Below are 17,954 nucleotides of genomic sequence, written 5' to 3' on the forward strand. Positions count from 1 at the left end.
TTGTAGTTTTGATTTGCATTTCTCTAATAATTAGTGCTGTTGAGCAGCTTTTCATGGGCGTCTTGGCCATCTCTGTGTCTTCTTTGAAGAAACGTCTCTTTAGATCTTCTGCCCATTTTTGTATTGGGTTGTTTGTTTTTTTTAATATTAAGCTGCATGAGCTTTTTATATATATATTGGAGATTAAACCTTTGTCCATTGATTCATTTGCAACGATTTTCGCCCATTCTGAGGGATGCCTTTTTCCATTCCCGTTTTTTTTAACAAACAAGGAAAGAAAGAAAAAGAAGCAGAACACTAATGTGCGTAAAATATGCCTTTTGAAATGGTCGTTTTGAAATATGGACGTCCTTTGAATTTTTTGGTCGATATGTGACCCCAGGATTTGTTTTCAGGGCAGGTGTCATTTACAGGCCTGCAATGATTTTGAATATCAACTGACCATTAGCGCTGGGATTAAAGCTGCTGTTGCGTGAAACGGCCACAAGGTGGCAGCAGTTCTCCCTTACCAAATCTGGTTACTAGAGCAACAGAGCCTCAATGGAAGTCGTGTTCTAGATTGGAATTTAGAATGGAATGTGCCAGGAGAAAGCCCCTCAAGTTTGTCTCACTACTTCTTGTTTTTTTTTTTAATTTTTTTTTTCTATTACAGCAAGTTTGATTACAATGTTTGGCTTGTTGTAGGTGTGGAAGATGTGGTTCTTTTACACATATACAGATGTCTGTTCTTCCTGGGATCCTTTTCCCATGTACGTTAGGACAGAATGTTGAGTAGTCTTCTCTTGGTATTCCGTAGGTCTTTGGTGATTTTATATGTCACCTGTGTTTGATTATGTCTGTTAACCCCGATATCGTAATGAAACCAATCCTCACACCTTTCCGTTGGTGAACCATAAGTTTGTTTAATGAATCTGTGATTGCCCTTCTCCGTGGAAATATCTGCCCTGGTATCCATTTTTAGGTAACACCTATAAGTGATATGATACGATATGTGTCTTTCACTTTCTGACTTACTCCAAGTCACGTGATTACCTCTAGACTCATCTACGGGGCTGCAAATGGCATTGTGTCCTTTTGTTCCTTGGCTTCTCTTCTGCCTTAGCGAGGTCCATTTTCAACAATGTGATTCCCTGAGGGTTGTGGATTAGCTGACCTGGGCAGCCTTACCCTGCCAGCCGGCCCTCCACAGGTGTGCCTGGTTGAGGTCAATATAAACAGCGCTCCAGGCAGCAATAGCCCCTGAAGTTGTGCCTGACTCCATATTCTCTGCCCCGTCAGCAGTCTCGGGGCTGTGCTGGTGGGAGGGAGTGAGGGGCCAAGGCTTTGTTGGTGGCCCGGTGTGAGTGGGGCTCTGCTGGCCTTTCTGCAGGAGTTGCCAGGCTGCCACCTGTAAAGAAGAGGATGTGTCACCCATACCTTCCGATGGAATTTCTCTCCGGACAGAGGTGAGGAAGGAAAAAAGCAGTGGGGGCCGGGACAGGAGGGGTATCTCAGGCAGGGCAATAGAAAGCTTCCAGAACAGCGCCCGGGGCCAGGACCATCCTGGCTGGCCTGCAGGCACCAAGTTGGCCTGCGTGCTGTCGCTGGTGTGGCTCCACGGCCCTTCCTCTAGGCTTTCAAGCCCTTGTACATATTCAGGTGTTTTACCTGGGAAGGGTGGGAACAGTTCAGCAGCAGCTGGCCTGGGGCTCAGCTCACGTTTACTCACAGATGCCTCAGCACGGTCCCCCAGCTTTGCAATGAGGACGCTCCTTGCATGGGGGGTGGGTTGCTGGCTGTATGGGAGGTGATTCCCCACCTCTGACCAATTTCAGAATTGTTTACCGCTGGAGCAAGTGCCCTGATAGGGTTTCCCTCTGTATAACTGGTGGGTTCAGGTTTTTTTTTTCTTTTATGGTTCAAGTTAGATTTGATTCCTCTTTTATGTATTTATAGATATAAGCATGGAAATAATTCATTCCTATAAATACATCTGTGTGAAGGGAAGAACTTTTTTCTGTTTTATTTTAAAATTTTATTTTTTAAAATTTTGAAATTTAATTTTATTTATTTTTTTATACAGCAGGTTATTATTAGTTATGTGTTTTATGCATATACATGTATACAGGTCAATCCCAATCTCCCAACTCATCCCACCACCACCACCCCATGGCTTCCCACACTTGGTGTCCTTACGTTTGTTCTCTACCTCTGTGTCTCTATTTCTTCCCTGAAAACCAGTTCATCTGTACCATTTTTTAGGTTCCACATATATGCATTAATATACAATATTTGTTTTCCTCTTTCTGACTTACTTCATTCTGTATGACAGTCTCTAGATCCATCGATGTCTCTACAAATGACCCAGTTTCATTCCCTTTTATGGCTGAGTAATATTCCATTTTATATATGTACCACATCTTCATCCATTCATCTGTCTGTGGGCATTTAGGTTGCTTGCATTACCTGGCTATTGTAAATAGTGCTGCAATGAACATTGTGGTGAATGTGCCTTTTTGATTTATGGTTTTCTCTGGGTATATGCCCAGAAGTGGGATTGCTGGATCAGATGGTAATTCTATTTCTAGTTTTTTTAAGGAAACTCCATACTGTTCTCCATAGTGACTGTATCAATTTACATCCCCACCAATAGTGGAAGAGGGCTCCTTTTGTCCACACCCTCCCCAGAATTTGTTGTTTGTAGATTTTCTGATGATGCCGATTCTAACAGGTGTGAGGTGATACCTCATTGTAGTTTTGATTTGCATTTCTCTAATAATTAGTGCTGTTGAGCAGCTTTTCATGGGCGTCTTGGCCATCTCTGTGTCTTCTTTGAAGAAACGTCTCTTTAGATCTTCTGCCCATTTTTGTATTGGGTTGTTTGTTTTTTTTAACATTAAGCTGCATGAGCTGTTTATATATATATTGGAGATTAAACCTTTGTCCATTGATTCATTTGCAACGATTTTCGCCCATTCTGAGGGATGCCTTTTTCCATTCCCGTTTTTTTTAACAAAAAAGGAAAGAAAGAAAAAGAAGCAGAACACTAATGTGCGTAAAATATGCCTTTTGAAATGGTCGTTTTGAAATATGGACGTCCTTTGAATTTTTTGGTCGATATGTGACCCCAGGATTTCTTTTCAGGGCAGGTGTCATTTACAGGCCTGCAATGATTTTGAATATCAACTGACCATTAGCGCTGGGATTAAAGCTGCTGTTGCGTGAAACGGCCACAAGGTGGCAGCAGTTCTCCCTTACCAAATCTGGTTACTAGAGCAACAGAGCCTCAATGGAAGTCGTGTTCTAGATTGGAATTTAGAATGGAATGTGCCAGGAGAAAGCCCCTCAAGTTTGTCTCACTACTTCTTGTTTTTTTTTTTAATTTTTTTTTTCTATTACAGCAAGTTTGATTACAATGTTTGGCTTGTTGTAGGTGTGGAAGATGTGGTTCTTTTACACATATACAGATGTCTGTTCTTCCTGGGATCCTTTTCCCATGTACGTTAGGACAGAATGTTGAGTAGTCTTCTCTTGGTATTCCGTAGGTCTTTGGTGATTTTATATGTCACCTGTGTTTGATTATGTCTGTTAACCCCGATATCGTAATGAAACCAATCCTCACACCTTTCCGTTGGTGAACCATAAGTTTGTTTAATGAATCTGTGATTGCCCTTCTCCGTGGAAATATCTGCCCTGGTATCCATTTTTAGGTAACACCTATAAGTGATATGATACGATATGTGTCTTTCACTTTCTGACTTACTCCAAGTCACGTGATTACCTCTAGACTCATCTACGGGGCTGCAAATGGCATTGTGTCCTTTTGTTCCTTGGCTTCTCTTCTGCCTTAGCGAGGTCCATTTTCAACAATGTGATTCCCTGAGGGTTGTGGATTAGCTGACCTGGGCAGCCTTACCCTGCCAGCCGGCCCTCCACAGGTGTGCCTGGTTGAGGTCAATATAAACAGCGCTCCAGGCAGCAATAGCCCCTGAAGTTGTGCCTGACTCCATATTCTCTGCCCCGTCAGCAGTCTCGGGGCTGTGCTGGTGGGAGGGAGGGAGGGGCCAAGGCTTTGTTGGTGGCCCGGTGTGAGTGGGGCTCTGCTGGCCTTTCTGCAGGAGTTGCCAGGCTGCCACCTGTAAAGAAGAGGATGTGTCACCCATACCTTCCGATGGAATTTCTCTCCGGACAGAGGTGAGGAAGGAAAAAAGCAGTGGGGGCCGGGACAGGAGGGGTATCTCAGGCAGGGCAATAGAAAGCTTCCAGAACAGCGCCCGGGGCCAGGACCATCCTGGCTGGCCTGCAGGCACCAAGTTGGCCTGCGTGCTGTCGCTGGTGTGGCTCCACGGCCCTTCCTCTAGGCTTTCAAGCCCTTGTACATATTCAGGTGTTTTACCTGGGAAGGGTGGGAACAGTTCAGCAGCAGCTGGCCTGGGGCTCAGCTCACGTTTACTCACAGATGCCTCAGCACGGTCCCCCAGCTTTGCAATGAGGACGCTCCTTGCATGGGGGGTGGGTTGCTGGCTGTATGGGAGGTGATTCCCCACCTCTGACCAATTTCAGAATTGTTTACCGCTGGAGCAAGTGCCCTGATAGGGTTTCCCTCTGTATAACTGGTGGGTTCAGGTTTTTTTTTTCTTTTATGGTTCAAGTTAGATTTGATTCCTCTTTTATGTATTTATAGATATAAGCATGGAAATAATTCATTCCTATAAATACATCTGTGTGAAGGGAAGAACTTTTTTCTGTTTTATTTTAAAATTTTATTTTTTAAAATTTTGAAATTTAATTTTATTTATTTTTTTATACAGCAGGTTATTATTAGTTATGTGTTTTATGCATATACATGTATACAGGTCAATCCCAATCTCCCAACTCATCCCACCACCACCACCCCATGGCTTCCCACACTTGGTGTCCTTACGTTTGTTCTCTACCTCTGTGTCTCTATTTCTTCCCTGAAAACCAGTTCATCTGTACCATTTTTTAGGTTCCACATATATGCATTAATATACAATATTTGTTTTCCTCTTTCTGACTTACTTCATTCTGTATGACAGTCTCTAGATCCATCGATGTCTCTACAAATGACCCAGTTTCATTCCCTTTTATGGCTGAGTAATATTCCATTTTATATATGTACCACATCTTTATCCATTCATCTGTCTGTGGGCATTTAGGTTGCTTGCATTACCTGGCTATTGTAAATAGTGCTGCAATGAACATTGTGGTGAATGTGCCTTTTTGATTTATGGTTTTCTCTGGGTATATGCCCAGAAGTGGGATTGCTGGATCAGATGGTAATTCTATTTCTAGTTTTTTTAAGGAAACTCCATACTGTTCTCCATAGTGACTGTATCAATTTACATCCCCACCAATAGTGGAAGAGGGCTCCTTTTGTCCACACCCTCCCCAGAATTTGTTGTTTGTAGATTTTCTGATGATGCCGATTCTAACAGGTGTGAGGTGATACCTCGTTGTAGTTTTGATTTGCATTTCTCTAATAATTAGTGCTGTTGAGCAGCTTTTCATGGGCGTCTTGGCCATCTCTGTGTCTTCTTTGAAGAAACGTCTCTTTAGATCTTCTGCCCATTTTTGTATTGGGTTGTTTGTTTTTTTTAATATTAAGCTGCATGAGCTTTTTATATATATATTGGAGATTAAACCTTTGTCCATTGATTCATTTGCAACGATTTTCGCCCATTCTGAGGGATGCCTTTTTCCATTCCCGTTTTTTTTAACAAACAAGGAAAGAAAGAAAAAGAAGCAGAACACTAATGTGCGTAAAATATGCCTTTTGAAATGGTCGTTTTGAAATATGGACGTCCTTTGAATTTTTTGGTCGATATGTGACCCCAGGATTTGTTTTCAGGGCAGGTGTCATTTACAGGCCTGCAATGATTTTGAATATCAACTGACCATTAGCGCTGGGATTAAAGCTGCTGTTGCGTGAAACGGCCACAAGGTGGCAGCAGTTCTCCCTTACCAAATCTGGTTACTAGAGCAACAGAGCCTCAATGGAAGTCGTGTTCTAGATTGGAATTTAGAATGGAATGTGCCAGGAGAAAGCCCCTCAAGTTTGTCTCACTACTTCTTGTTTTTTTTTTTAATTTTTTTTTTCTATTACAGCAAGTTTGATTACAATGTTTGGCTTGTTGTAGGTGTGGAAGATGTGGTTCTTTTACACATATACAGATGTCTGTTCTTCCTGGGATCCTTTTCCCATGTACGTTAGGACAGAATGTTGAGTAGTCTTCTCTTGGTATTCCGTAGGTCTTTGGTGATTTTATATGTCACCTGTGTTTGATTATGTCTGTTAACCCCGATATCGTAATGAAACCAATCCTCACACCTTTCCGTTGGTGAACCATAAGTTTGTTTAATGAATCTGTGATTGCCCTTCTCCGTGGAAATATCTGCCCTGGTATCCATTTTTAGGTAACACCTATAAGTGATATGATACGATATGTGTCTTTCACTTTCTGACTTACTCCAAGTCACGTGATTACCTCTAGACTCATCTACGGGGCTGCAAATGGCATTGTGTCCTTTTGTTCCTTGGCTTCTCTTCTGCCTTAGCGAGGTCCATTTTCAACAATGTGATTCCCTGAGGGTTGTGGATTAGCTGACCTGGGCAGCCTTACCCTGCCAGCCGGCCCTCCCCAGGTGTGCCTGGTTGAGGTCAATATAAACAGCGCTCCAGGCAGCAATAGCCCCTGAAGTTGTGCCTGACTCCATATTCTCTGCCCCGTCAGCAGTCTCGGGGCTGTGCTGGTGGGAGGGAGTGAGGGGCCAAGGCTTTGTTGGTGGCCCGGTGTGAGTGGGGCTCTGCTGGCCTTTCTGCAGGAGTTGCCAGGCTGCCACCTGTAAAGAAGAGGATGTGTCACCCATACCTTCCGATGGAATTTCTCTCCGGACAGAGGTGAGGAAGGAAAAAAGCAGTGGGGGCCGGGACAGGAGGGGTATCTCAGGCAGGGCAATAGAAAGCTTCCAGAACAGCGCCCGGGGCCAGGACCATCCTGGCTGGCCTGCAGGCACCAAGTTGGCCTGCGTGCTGTCGCTGGTGTGGCTCCACGGCCCTTCCTCTAGGCTTTCAAGCCCTTGTACATATTCAGGTGTTTTACCTGGGAAGGGTGGGAACAGTTCAGCAGCAGCTGGCCTGGGGCTCAGCTCACGTTTACTCACAGATGCCTCAGCACGGTCCCCCAGCTTTGCAATGAGGACGCTCCTTGCATGGGGGGTGGGTTGCTGGCTGTATGGGAGGTGATTCCCCACCTCTGACCAATTTCAGAATTGTTTACCGCTGGAGCAAGTGCCCTGATAGGGTTTCCCTCTGTATAACTGGTGGGTTCAGGTTTTTTTTTTCTTTTATGGTTCAAGTTAGATTTGATTCCTCTTTTATGTATTTATAGATATAAGCATGGAAATAATTCATTCCTATAAATACATCTGTGTGAAGGGAAGAACTTTTTTCTGTTTTATTTTAAAATTTTATTTTTTAAAATTTTGAAATTTAATTTTATTTATTTTTTTATACAGCAGGTTATTATTAGTTATGTGTTTTATGCATATACATGTATACAGGTCAATCCCAATCTCCCAACTCATCCCACCACCACCACCCCATGGCTTCCCACACTTGGTGTCCTTACGTTTGTTCTCTACCTCTGTGTCTCTATTTCTTCCCTGAAAACCAGTTCATCTGTACCATTTTTTAGGTTCCACATATATGCATTAATATACAATATTTGTTTTCCTCTTTCTGACTTACTTCATTCTGTATGACAGTCTCTAGATCCATCGATGTCTCTACAAATGACCCAGTTTCATTCCCTTTTATGGCTGAGTAATATTCCATTTTATATATGTACCACATCTTCATCCATTCATCTGTCTGTGGGCATTTAGGTTGCTTGCATTACCTGGCTATTGTAAATAGTGCTGCAATGAACATTGTGGTGAATGTGCCTTTTTGATTTATGGTTTTCTCTGGGTATATGCCCAGAAGTGGGATTGCTGGATCAGATGGTAATTCTATTTCTAGTTTTTTTAAGGAAACTCCATACTGTTCTCCATAGTGACTGTATCAATTTACATCCCCACCAATAGTGGAAGAGGGCTCCTTTTGTCCACACCCTCCCCAGAATTTGTTGTTTGTAGATTTTCTGATGATGCCGATTCTAACAGGTGTGAGGTGATACCTCATTGTAGTTTTGATTTGCATTTCTCTAATAATTAGTGCTGTTGAGCAGCTTTTCATGGGCGTCTTGGCCATCTCTGTGTCTTCTTTGAAGAAACGTCTCTTTAGATCTTCTGCCCATTTTTGTATTGGGTTGTTTGTTTTTTTTAACATTAAGCTGCATGAGCTGTTTATATATATATTGGAGATTAAACCTTTGTCCATTGATTCATTTGCAACGATTTTCGCCCATTCTGAGGGATGCCTTTTTCCATTCCCGTTTTTTTTAACAAAAAAGGAAAGAAAGAAAAAGAAGCAGAACACTAATGTGCGTAAAATATGCCTTTTGAAATGGTCGTTTTGAAATATGGACGTCCTTTGAATTTTTTGGTCGATATGTGACCCCAGGATTTGTTTTCAGGGCAGGTGTCATTTACAGGCCTGCAATGATTTTGAATATCAACTGACCATTAGCGCTGGGATTAAAGCTGCTGTTGCGTGAAACGGCCACAAGGTGGCAGCAGTTCTCCCTTACCAAATCTGGTTACTAGAGCAACAGAGCCTCAATGGAAGTCGTGTTCTAGATTGGAATTTAGAATGGAATGTGCCAGGAGAAAGCCCCTCAAGTTTGTCTCACTACTTCTTGTTTTTTTTTTTAATTTTTTTTTTCTATTACAGCAAGTTTGATTACAATGTTTGGCTTGTTGTAGGTGTGGAAGATGTGGTTCTTTTACACATATACAGATGTCTGTTCTTCCTGGGATCCTTTTCCCATGTACGTTAGGACAGAATGTTGAGTAGTCTTCTCTTGGTATTCCGTAGGTCTTTGGTGATTTTATATGTCACCTGTGTTTGATTATGTCTGTTAACCCCGATATCGTAATGAAACCAATCCTCACACCTTTCCGTTGGTGAACCATAAGTTTGTTTAATGAATCTGTGATTGCCCTTCTCCGTGGAAATATCTGCCCTGGTATCCATTTTTAGGTAACACCTATAAGTGATATGATACGATATGTGTCTTTCACTTTCTGACTTACTCCAAGTCACGTGATTACCTCTAGACTCATCTACGGGGCTGCAAATGGCATTGTGTCCTTTTGTTCCTTGGCTTCTCTTCTGCCTTAGCGAGGTCCATTTTCAACAATGTGATTCCCTGAGGGTTGTGGATTAGCTGACCTGGGCAGCCTTACCCTGCCAGCCGGCCCTCCACAGGTGTGCCTGGTTGAGGTCAATATAAACAGCGCTCCAGGCAGCAATAGCCCCTGAAGTTGTGCCTGACTCCATATTCTCTGCCCCGTCAGCAGTCTCGGGGCTGTGCTGGTGGGAGGGAGTGAGGGGCCAAGGCTTTGTTGGTGGCCCGGTGTGAGTGGGGCTCTGCTGGCCTTTCTGCAGGAGTTGCCAGGCTGCCACCTGTAAAGAAGAGGATGTGTCACCCATACCTTCCGATGGAATTTCTCTCCGGACAGAGGTGAGGAAGGAAAAAAGCAGTGGGGGCCGGGACAGGAGGGGTATCTCAGGCAGGGCAATAGAAAGCTTCCAGAACAGCGCCCGGGGCCAGGACCATCCTGGCTGGCCTGCAGGCACCAAGTTGGCCTGCGTGCTGTCGCTGGTGTGGCTCCACGGCCCTTCCTCTAGGCTTTCAAGCCCTTGTACATATTCAGGTGTTTTACCTGGGAAGGGTGGGAACAGTTCAGCAGCAGCTGGCCTGGGGCTCAGCTCACGTTTACTCACAGATGCCTCAGCACGGTCCCCCAGCTTTGCAATGAGGACGCTCCTTGCATGGGGGGTGGGTTGCTGGCTGTATGGGAGGTGATTCCCCACCTCTGACCAATTTCAGAATTGTTTACCGCTGGAGCAAGTGCCCTGATAGGGTTTCCCTCTGTATAACTGGTGGGTTCAGGTTTTTTTTTTCTTTTATGGTTCAAGTTAGATTTGATTCCTCTTTTATGTATTTATAGATATAAGCATGGAAATAATTCATTCCTATAAATACATCTGTGTGAAGGGAAGAACTTTTTTCTGTTTTATTTTAAAATTTTATTTTTTAAAATTTTGAAATTTAATTTTATTTATTTTTTTATACAGCAGGTTATTATTAGTTATGTGTTTTATGCATATACATGTATACAGGTCAATCCCAATCTCCCAACTCATCCCACCACCACCACCCCATGGCTTCCCACACTTGGTGTCCTTACGTTTGTTCTCTACCTCTGTGTCTCTATTTCTTCCCTGAAAACCAGTTCATCTGTACCATTTTTTAGGTTCCACATATATGCATTAATATACAATATTTGTTTTCCTCTTTCTGACTTACTTCATTCTGTATGACAGTCTCTAGATCCATCGATGTCTCTACAAATGACCCAGTTTCATTCCCTTTTATGGCTGAGTAATATTCCATTTTATATATGTACCACATCTTCATCCATTCATCTGTCTGTGGGCATTTAGGTTGCTTGCATTACCTGGCTATTGTAAATAGTGCTGCAATGAACATTGTGGTGAATGTGCCTTTTTGATTTATGGTTTTCTCTGGGTATATGCCCAGAAGTGGGATTGCTGGATCAGATGGTAATTCTATTTCTAGTTTTTTTAAGGAAACTCCATACTGTTCTCCATAGTGACTGTATCAATTTACATCCCCACCAATAGTGGAAGAGGGCTCCTTTTGTCCACACCCTCCCCAGAATTTGTTGTTTGTAGATTTTCTGATGATGCCGATTCTAACAGGTGTGAGGTGATACCTCATTGTAGTTTTGATTTGCATTTCTCTAATAATTAGTGCTGTTGAGCAGCTTTTCATGGGCGTCTTGGCCATCTCTGTGTCTTCTTTGAAGAAACGTCTCTTTAGATCTTCTGCCCATTTTTGTATTGGGTTGTTTGTTTTTTTTAACATTAAGCTGCATGAGCTGTTTATATATATATTGGAGATTAAACCTTTGTCCATTGATTCATTTGCAACGATTTTCGCCCATTCTGAGGGATGCCTTTTTCCATTCCCGTTTTTTTTAACAAAAAAGGAAAGAAAGAAAAAGAAGCAGAACACTAATGTGCGTAAAATATGCCTTTTGAAATGGTCGTTTTGAAATATGGACGTCCTTTGAATTTTTTGGTCGATATGTGACCCCAGGATTTCTTTTCAGGGCAGGTGTCATTTACAGGCCTGCAATGATTTTGAATATCAACTGACCATTAGCGCTGGGATTAAAGCTGCTGTTGCGTGAAACGGCCACAAGGTGGCAGCAGTTCTCCCTTACCAAATCTGGTTACTAGAGCAACAGAGCCTCAATGGAAGTCGTGTTCTAGATTGGAATTTAGAATGGAATGTGCCAGGAGAAAGCCCCTCAAGTTTGTCTCACTACTTCTTGTTTTTTTTTTTAATTTTTTTTTTCTATTACAGCAAGTTTGATTACAATGTTTGGCTTGTTGTAGGTGTGGAAGATGTGGTTCTTTTACACATATACAGATGTCTGTTCTTCCTGGGATCCTTTTCCCATGTACGTTAGGACAGAATGTTGAGTAGTCTTCTCTTGGTATTCCGTAGGTCTTTGGTGATTTTATATGTCACCTGTGTTTGATTATGTCTGTTAACCCCGATATCGTAATGAAACCAATCCTCACACCTTTCCGTTGGTGAACCATAAGTTTGTTTAATGAATCTGTGATTGCCCTTCTCCGTGGAAATATCTGCCCTGGTATCCATTTTTAGGTAACACCTATAAGTGATATGATACGATATGTGTCTTTCACTTTCTGACTTACTCCAAGTCACGTGATTACCTCTAGACTCATCTACGGGGCTGCAAATGGCATTGTGTCCTTTTGTTCCTTGGCTTCTCTTCTGCCTTAGCGAGGTCCATTTTCAACAATGTGATTCCCTGAGGGTTGTGGATTAGCTGACCTGGGCAGCCTTACCCTGCCAGCCGGCCCTCCACAGGTGTGCCTGGTTGAGGTCAATATAAACAGCGCTCCAGGCAGCAATAGCCCCTGAAGTTGTGCCTGACTCCATATTCTCTGCCCCGTCAGCAGTCTCGGGGCTGTGCTGGTGGGAGGGAGGGAGGGGCCAAGGCTTTGTTGGTGGCCCGGTGTGAGTGGGGCTCTGCTGGCCTTTCTGCAGGAGTTGCCAGGCTGCCACCTGTAAAGAAGAGGATGTGTCACCCATACCTTCCGATGGAATTTCTCTCCGGACAGAGGTGAGGAAGGAAAAAAGCAGTGGGGGCCGGGACAGGAGGGGTATCTCAGGCAGGGCAATAGAAAGCTTCCAGAACAGCGCCCGGGGCCAGGACCATCCTGGCTGGCCTGCAGGCACCAAGTTGGCCTGCGTGCTGTCGCTGGTGTGGCTCCACGGCCCTTCCTCTAGGCTTTCAAGCCCTTGTACATATTCAGGTGTTTTACCTGGGAAGGGTGGGAACAGTTCAGCAGCAGCTGGCCTGGGGCTCAGCTCACGTTTACTCACAGATGCCTCAGCACGGTCCCCCAGCTTTGCAATGAGGACGCTCCTTGCATGGGGGGTGGGTTGCTGGCTGTATGGGAGGTGATTCCCCACCTCTGACCAATTTCAGAATTGTTTACCGCTGGAGCAAGTGCCCTGATAGGGTTTCCCTCTGTATAACTGGTGGGTTCAGGTTTTTTTTTTCTTTTATGGTTCAAGTTAGATTTGATTCCTCTTTTATGTATTTATAGATATAAGCATGGAAATAATTCATTCCTATAAATACATCTGTGTGAAGGGAAGAACTTTTTTCTGTTTTATTTTAAAATTTTATTTTTTAAAATTTTGAAATTTAATTTTATTTATTTTTTTATACAGCAGGTTATTATTAGTTATGTGTTTTATGCATATACATGTATACAGGTCAATCCCAATCTCCCAACTCATCCCACCACCACCACCCCATGGCTTCCCACACTTGGTGTCCTTACGTTTGTTCTCTACCTCTGTGTCTCTATTTCTTCCCTGAAAACCAGTTCATCTGTACCATTTTTTAGGTTCCACATATATGCATTAATATACAATATTTGTTTTCCTCTTTCTGACTTACTTCATTCTGTATGACAGTCTCTAGATCCATCGATGTCTCTACAAATGACCCAGTTTCATTCCCTTTTATGGCTGAGTAATATTCCATTTTATATATGTACCACATCTTTATCCATTCATCTGTCTGTGGGCATTTAGGTTGCTTGCATTACCTGGCTATTGTAAATAGTGCTGCAATGAACATTGTGGTGAATGTGCCTTTTTGATTTATGGTTTTCTCTGGGTATATGCCCAGAAGTGGGATTGCTGGATCAGATGGTAATTCTATTTCTAGTTTTTTTAAGGAAACTCCATACTGTTCTCCATAGTGACTGTATCAATTTACATCCCCACCAATAGTGGAAGAGGGCTCCTTTTGTCCACACCCTCCCCAGAATTTGTTGTTTGTAGATTTTCTGATGATGCCGATTCTAACAGGTGTGAGGTGATACCTCGTTGTAGTTTTGATTTGCATTTCTCTAATAATTAGTGCTGTTGAGCAGCTTTTCATGGGCGTCTTGGCCATCTCTGTGTCTTCTTTGAAGAAACGTCTCTTTAGATCTTCTGCCCATTTTTGTATTGGGTTGTTTGTTTTTTTTAATATTAAGCTGCATGAGCTTTTTATATATATATTGGAGATTAAACCTTTGTCCATTGATTCATTTGCAACGATTTTCGCCCATTCTGAGGGATGCCTTTTTCCATTCCCGTTTTTTTTAACAAACAAGGAAAGAAAGAAAAAGAAGCAGAACACTAATGTGCGTAAAATATGCCTTTTGAAATGGTCGTTTTGAAATATGGACGTCCTTTGAATTTTTTGGTCGATATGTGACCCCAGGATTTCTTTTCAGGGCAGGTGTCATTTACAGGCCTGCAATGATTTTGAATATCAACTGACCATTAGCGCTGGGATTAAAGCTGCTGTTGCGTGAAACGGCCACAAGGTGGCAGCAGTTCTCCCTTACCAAATCTGGTTACTAGAGCAACAGAGCCTCAATGGAAGTCGTGTTCTAGATTGGAATTTAGAATGGAATGTGCCAGGAGAAAGCCCCTCAAGTTTGTCTCACTACTTCTTGTTTTTTTTTTTAATTTTTTTTTTCTATTACAGCAAGTTTGATTACAATGTTTGGCTTGTTGTAGGTGTGGAAGATGTGGTTCTTTTACACATATACAGATGTCTGTTCTTCCTGGGATCCTTTTCCCATGTACGTTAGGACAGAATGTTGAGTAGTCTTCTCTTGGTATTCCGTAGGTCTTTGGTGATTTTATATGTCACCTGTGTTTGATTATGTCTGTTAACCCCGATATCGTAATGAAACCAATCCTCACACCTTTCCGTTGGTGAACCATAAGTTTGTTTAATGAATCTGTGATTGCCCTTCTCCGTGGAAATATCTGCCCTGGTATCCATTTTTAGGTAACACCTATAAGTGATATGATACGATATGTGTCTTTCACTTTCTGACTTACTCCAAGTCACGTGATTACCTCTAGACTCATCTACGGGGCTGCAAATGGCATTGTGTCCTTTTGTTCCTTGGCTTCTCTTCTGCCTTAGCGAGGTCCATTTTCAACAATGTGATTCCCTGAGGGTTGTGGATTAGCTGACCTGGGCAGCCTTACCCTGCCAGCCGGCCCTCCCCAGGTGTGCCTGGTTGAGGTCAATATAAACAGCGCTCCAGGCAGCAATAGCCCCTGAAGTTGTGCCTGACTCCATATTCTCTGCCCCGTCAGCAGTCTCGGGGCTGTGCTGGTGGGAGGGAGTGAGGGGCCAAGGCTTTGTTGGTGGCCCGGTGTGAGTGGGGCTCTGCTGGCCTTTCTGCAGGAGTTGCCAGGCTGCCACCTGTAAAGAAGAGGATGTGTCACCCATACCTTCCGATGGAATTTCTCTCCGGACAGAGGTGAGGAAGGAAAAAAGCAGTGGGGGCCGGGACAGGAGGGGTATCTCAGGCAGGGCAATAGAAAGCTTCCAGAACAGCGCCCGGGGCCAGGACCATCCTGGCTGGCCTGCAGGCACCAAGTTGGCCTGCGTGCTGTCGCTGGTGTGGCTCCACGGCCCTTCCTCTAGGCTTTCAAGCCCTTGTACATATTCAGGTGTTTTACCTGGGAAGGGTGGGAACAGTTCAGCAGCAGCTGGCCTGGGGCTCAGCTCACGTTTACTCACAGATGCCTCAGCACGGTCCCCCAGCTTTGCAATGAGGACGCTCCTTGCATGGGGGGTGGGTTGCTGGCTGTATGGGAGGTGATTCCCCACCTCTGACCAATTTCAGAATTGTTTACCGCTGGAGCAAGTGCCCTGATAGGGTTTCCCTCTGTATAACTGGTGGGTTCAGGTTTTTTTTTTCTTTTATGGTTCAAGTTAGATTTGATTCCTCTTTTATGTATTTATAGATATAAGCATGGAAATAATTCATTCCTATAAATACATCTGTGTGAAGGGAAGAACTTTTTTCTGTTTTATTTTAAAATTTTATTTTTTAAAATTTTGAAATTTAATTTTATTTATTTTTTTATACAGCAGGTTATTATTAGTTATGTGTTTTATGCATATACATGTATACAGGTCAATCCCAATCTCCCAACTCATCCCACCACCACCACCCCATGGCTTCCCACACTTGGTGTCCTTACGTTTGTTCTCTACCTCTGTGTCTCTATTTCTTCCCTGAAAACCAGTTCATCTGTACCATTTTTTAGGTTCCACATATATGCATTAATATACAATATTTGTTTTCCTCTTTCTGACTTACTTCATTCTGTATGACAGTCTCTAGATCCATCGATGTCTCTACAAATGACCCAGTTTCATTCCCTTTTATGGCTGAGTAATATTCCATTTTATATATGTACCACATCTTTATCCATTCATCTGTCTGTGGGCATTTAGGTTGCTTGCATTACCTGGCTATTGTAAATAGTGCTGCAATGAACATTGTGGTGAATGTGCCTTTTTGATTTATGGTTTTCTCTGGGTATATGCCCAGAAGTGGGATTGCTGGATCAGATGGTAATTCTATTTCTAGTTTTTTTAAGGAAACTCCATACTGTTCTCCATAGTGACTGTATCAATTTACATCCCCACCAATAGTGGAAGAGGGCTCCTTTTGTCCACACCCTCCCCAGAATTTGTTGTTTGTAGATTTTCTGATGATGCCGATTCTAACAGGTGTGAGGTGATACCTCGTTGTAGTTTTGATTTGCATTTCTCTAATAATTAGTGCTGTTGAGCAGCTTTTCATGGGCGTCTTGGCCATCTCTGTGTCTTCTTTGAAGAAACGTCTCTTTAGATCTTCTGCCCATTTTTGTATTGGGTTGTTTGTTTTTTTTAATATTAAGCTGCATGAGCTTTTTATATATATATTGGAGATTAAACCTTTGTCCATTGATTCATTTGCAACGATTTTCGCCCATTCTGAGGGATGCCTTTTTCCATTCCCGTTTTTTTTAACAAACAAGGAAAGAAAGAAAAACAAGCAGAACACTAATGTGCGTAAAATATGCCTTTTGAAATGGTCGTTTTGAAATATGGACGTCCTTTGAATTTTTTGGTCGATATGTGACCCCAGGATTTCTTTTCAGGGCAGGTGTCATTTACAGGCCTGCAATGATTTTGAATATCAACTGACCATTAGCGCTGGGATTAAAGCTGCTGTTGCGTGAAACGGCCACAAGGTGGCAGCAGTTCTCCCTTACCAAATCTGGTTACTAGAGCAACAGAGCCTCAATGGAAGTCGTGTTCTAGATTGGAATTTAGAATGGAATGTGCCAGGAGAAAGCCCCTCAAGTTTGTCTCACTACTTCTTGTTTTTTTTTTTAATTTTTTTTTTCTATTACAGCAAGTTTGATTACAATGTTTGGCTTGTTGTAGGTGTGGAAGATGTGGTTCTTTTACACATATACAGATGTCTGTTCTTCCTGGGATCCTTTTCCCATGTACGTTAGGACAGAATGTTGAGTAGTCTTCTCTTGGTATTCCGTAGGTCTTTGGTGATTTTATATGTCACCTGTGTTTGATTATGTCTGTTAACCCCGATATCGTAATGAAACCAATCCTCACACCTTTCCGTTGGTGAACCATAAGTTTGTTTAATGAATCTGTGATTGCCCTTCTCCGTGGAAATATCTGCCCTGGTATCCATTTTTAGGTAACACCTATAAGTGATATGATACGATATGTGTCTTTCACTTTCTGACTTACTCCAAGTCACGTGATTACCTCTAGACTCATCTACGGGGCTGCAAATGGCATTGTGTCCTTTTGTTCCTTGGCTTCTCTTCTGCCTTAGCGAGGTCCATTTTCAACAATGTGATTCCCTGAGGGTTGTGGATTAGCTGACCTGGGCAGCCTTACCCTGCCAGCCGGCCCTCCCCAGGTGTGCCTGGTTGAGGTCAATATAAACAGCGCTCCAGGCAGCAATAGCCCCTGAAGTTGTGCCTGACTCCATATTCTCTGCCCCGTCAGCAGTCTCGGGGCTGTGCTGGTGGGAGGGAGTGAGGGGCCAAGGCTTTGTTGGTGGCCCGGTGTGAGTGGGGCTCTGCTGGCCTTTCTGCAGGAGTTGCCAGGCTGCCACCTGTAAAGAAGAGGATGTGTCACCCATACCTTCCGATGGAATTTCTCTCCGGACAGAGGTGAGGAAGGAAAAAAGCAGTGGGGGCCGGGACAGGAGGGGTATCTCAGGCAGGGCAATAGAAAGCTTCCAGAACAGCGCCCGGGGCCAGGACCATCCTGGCTGGCCTGCAGGCACCAAGTTGGCCTGCGTGCTGTCGCTG

This window comes from Mesoplodon densirostris, chromosome 3 (genome assembly GCF_025265405.1).
Source record: "Mesoplodon densirostris isolate mMesDen1 chromosome 3, mMesDen1 primary haplotype, whole genome shotgun sequence".
Lineage (NCBI taxonomy): Eukaryota > Metazoa > Chordata > Mammalia > Artiodactyla > Ziphiidae > Mesoplodon > Mesoplodon densirostris.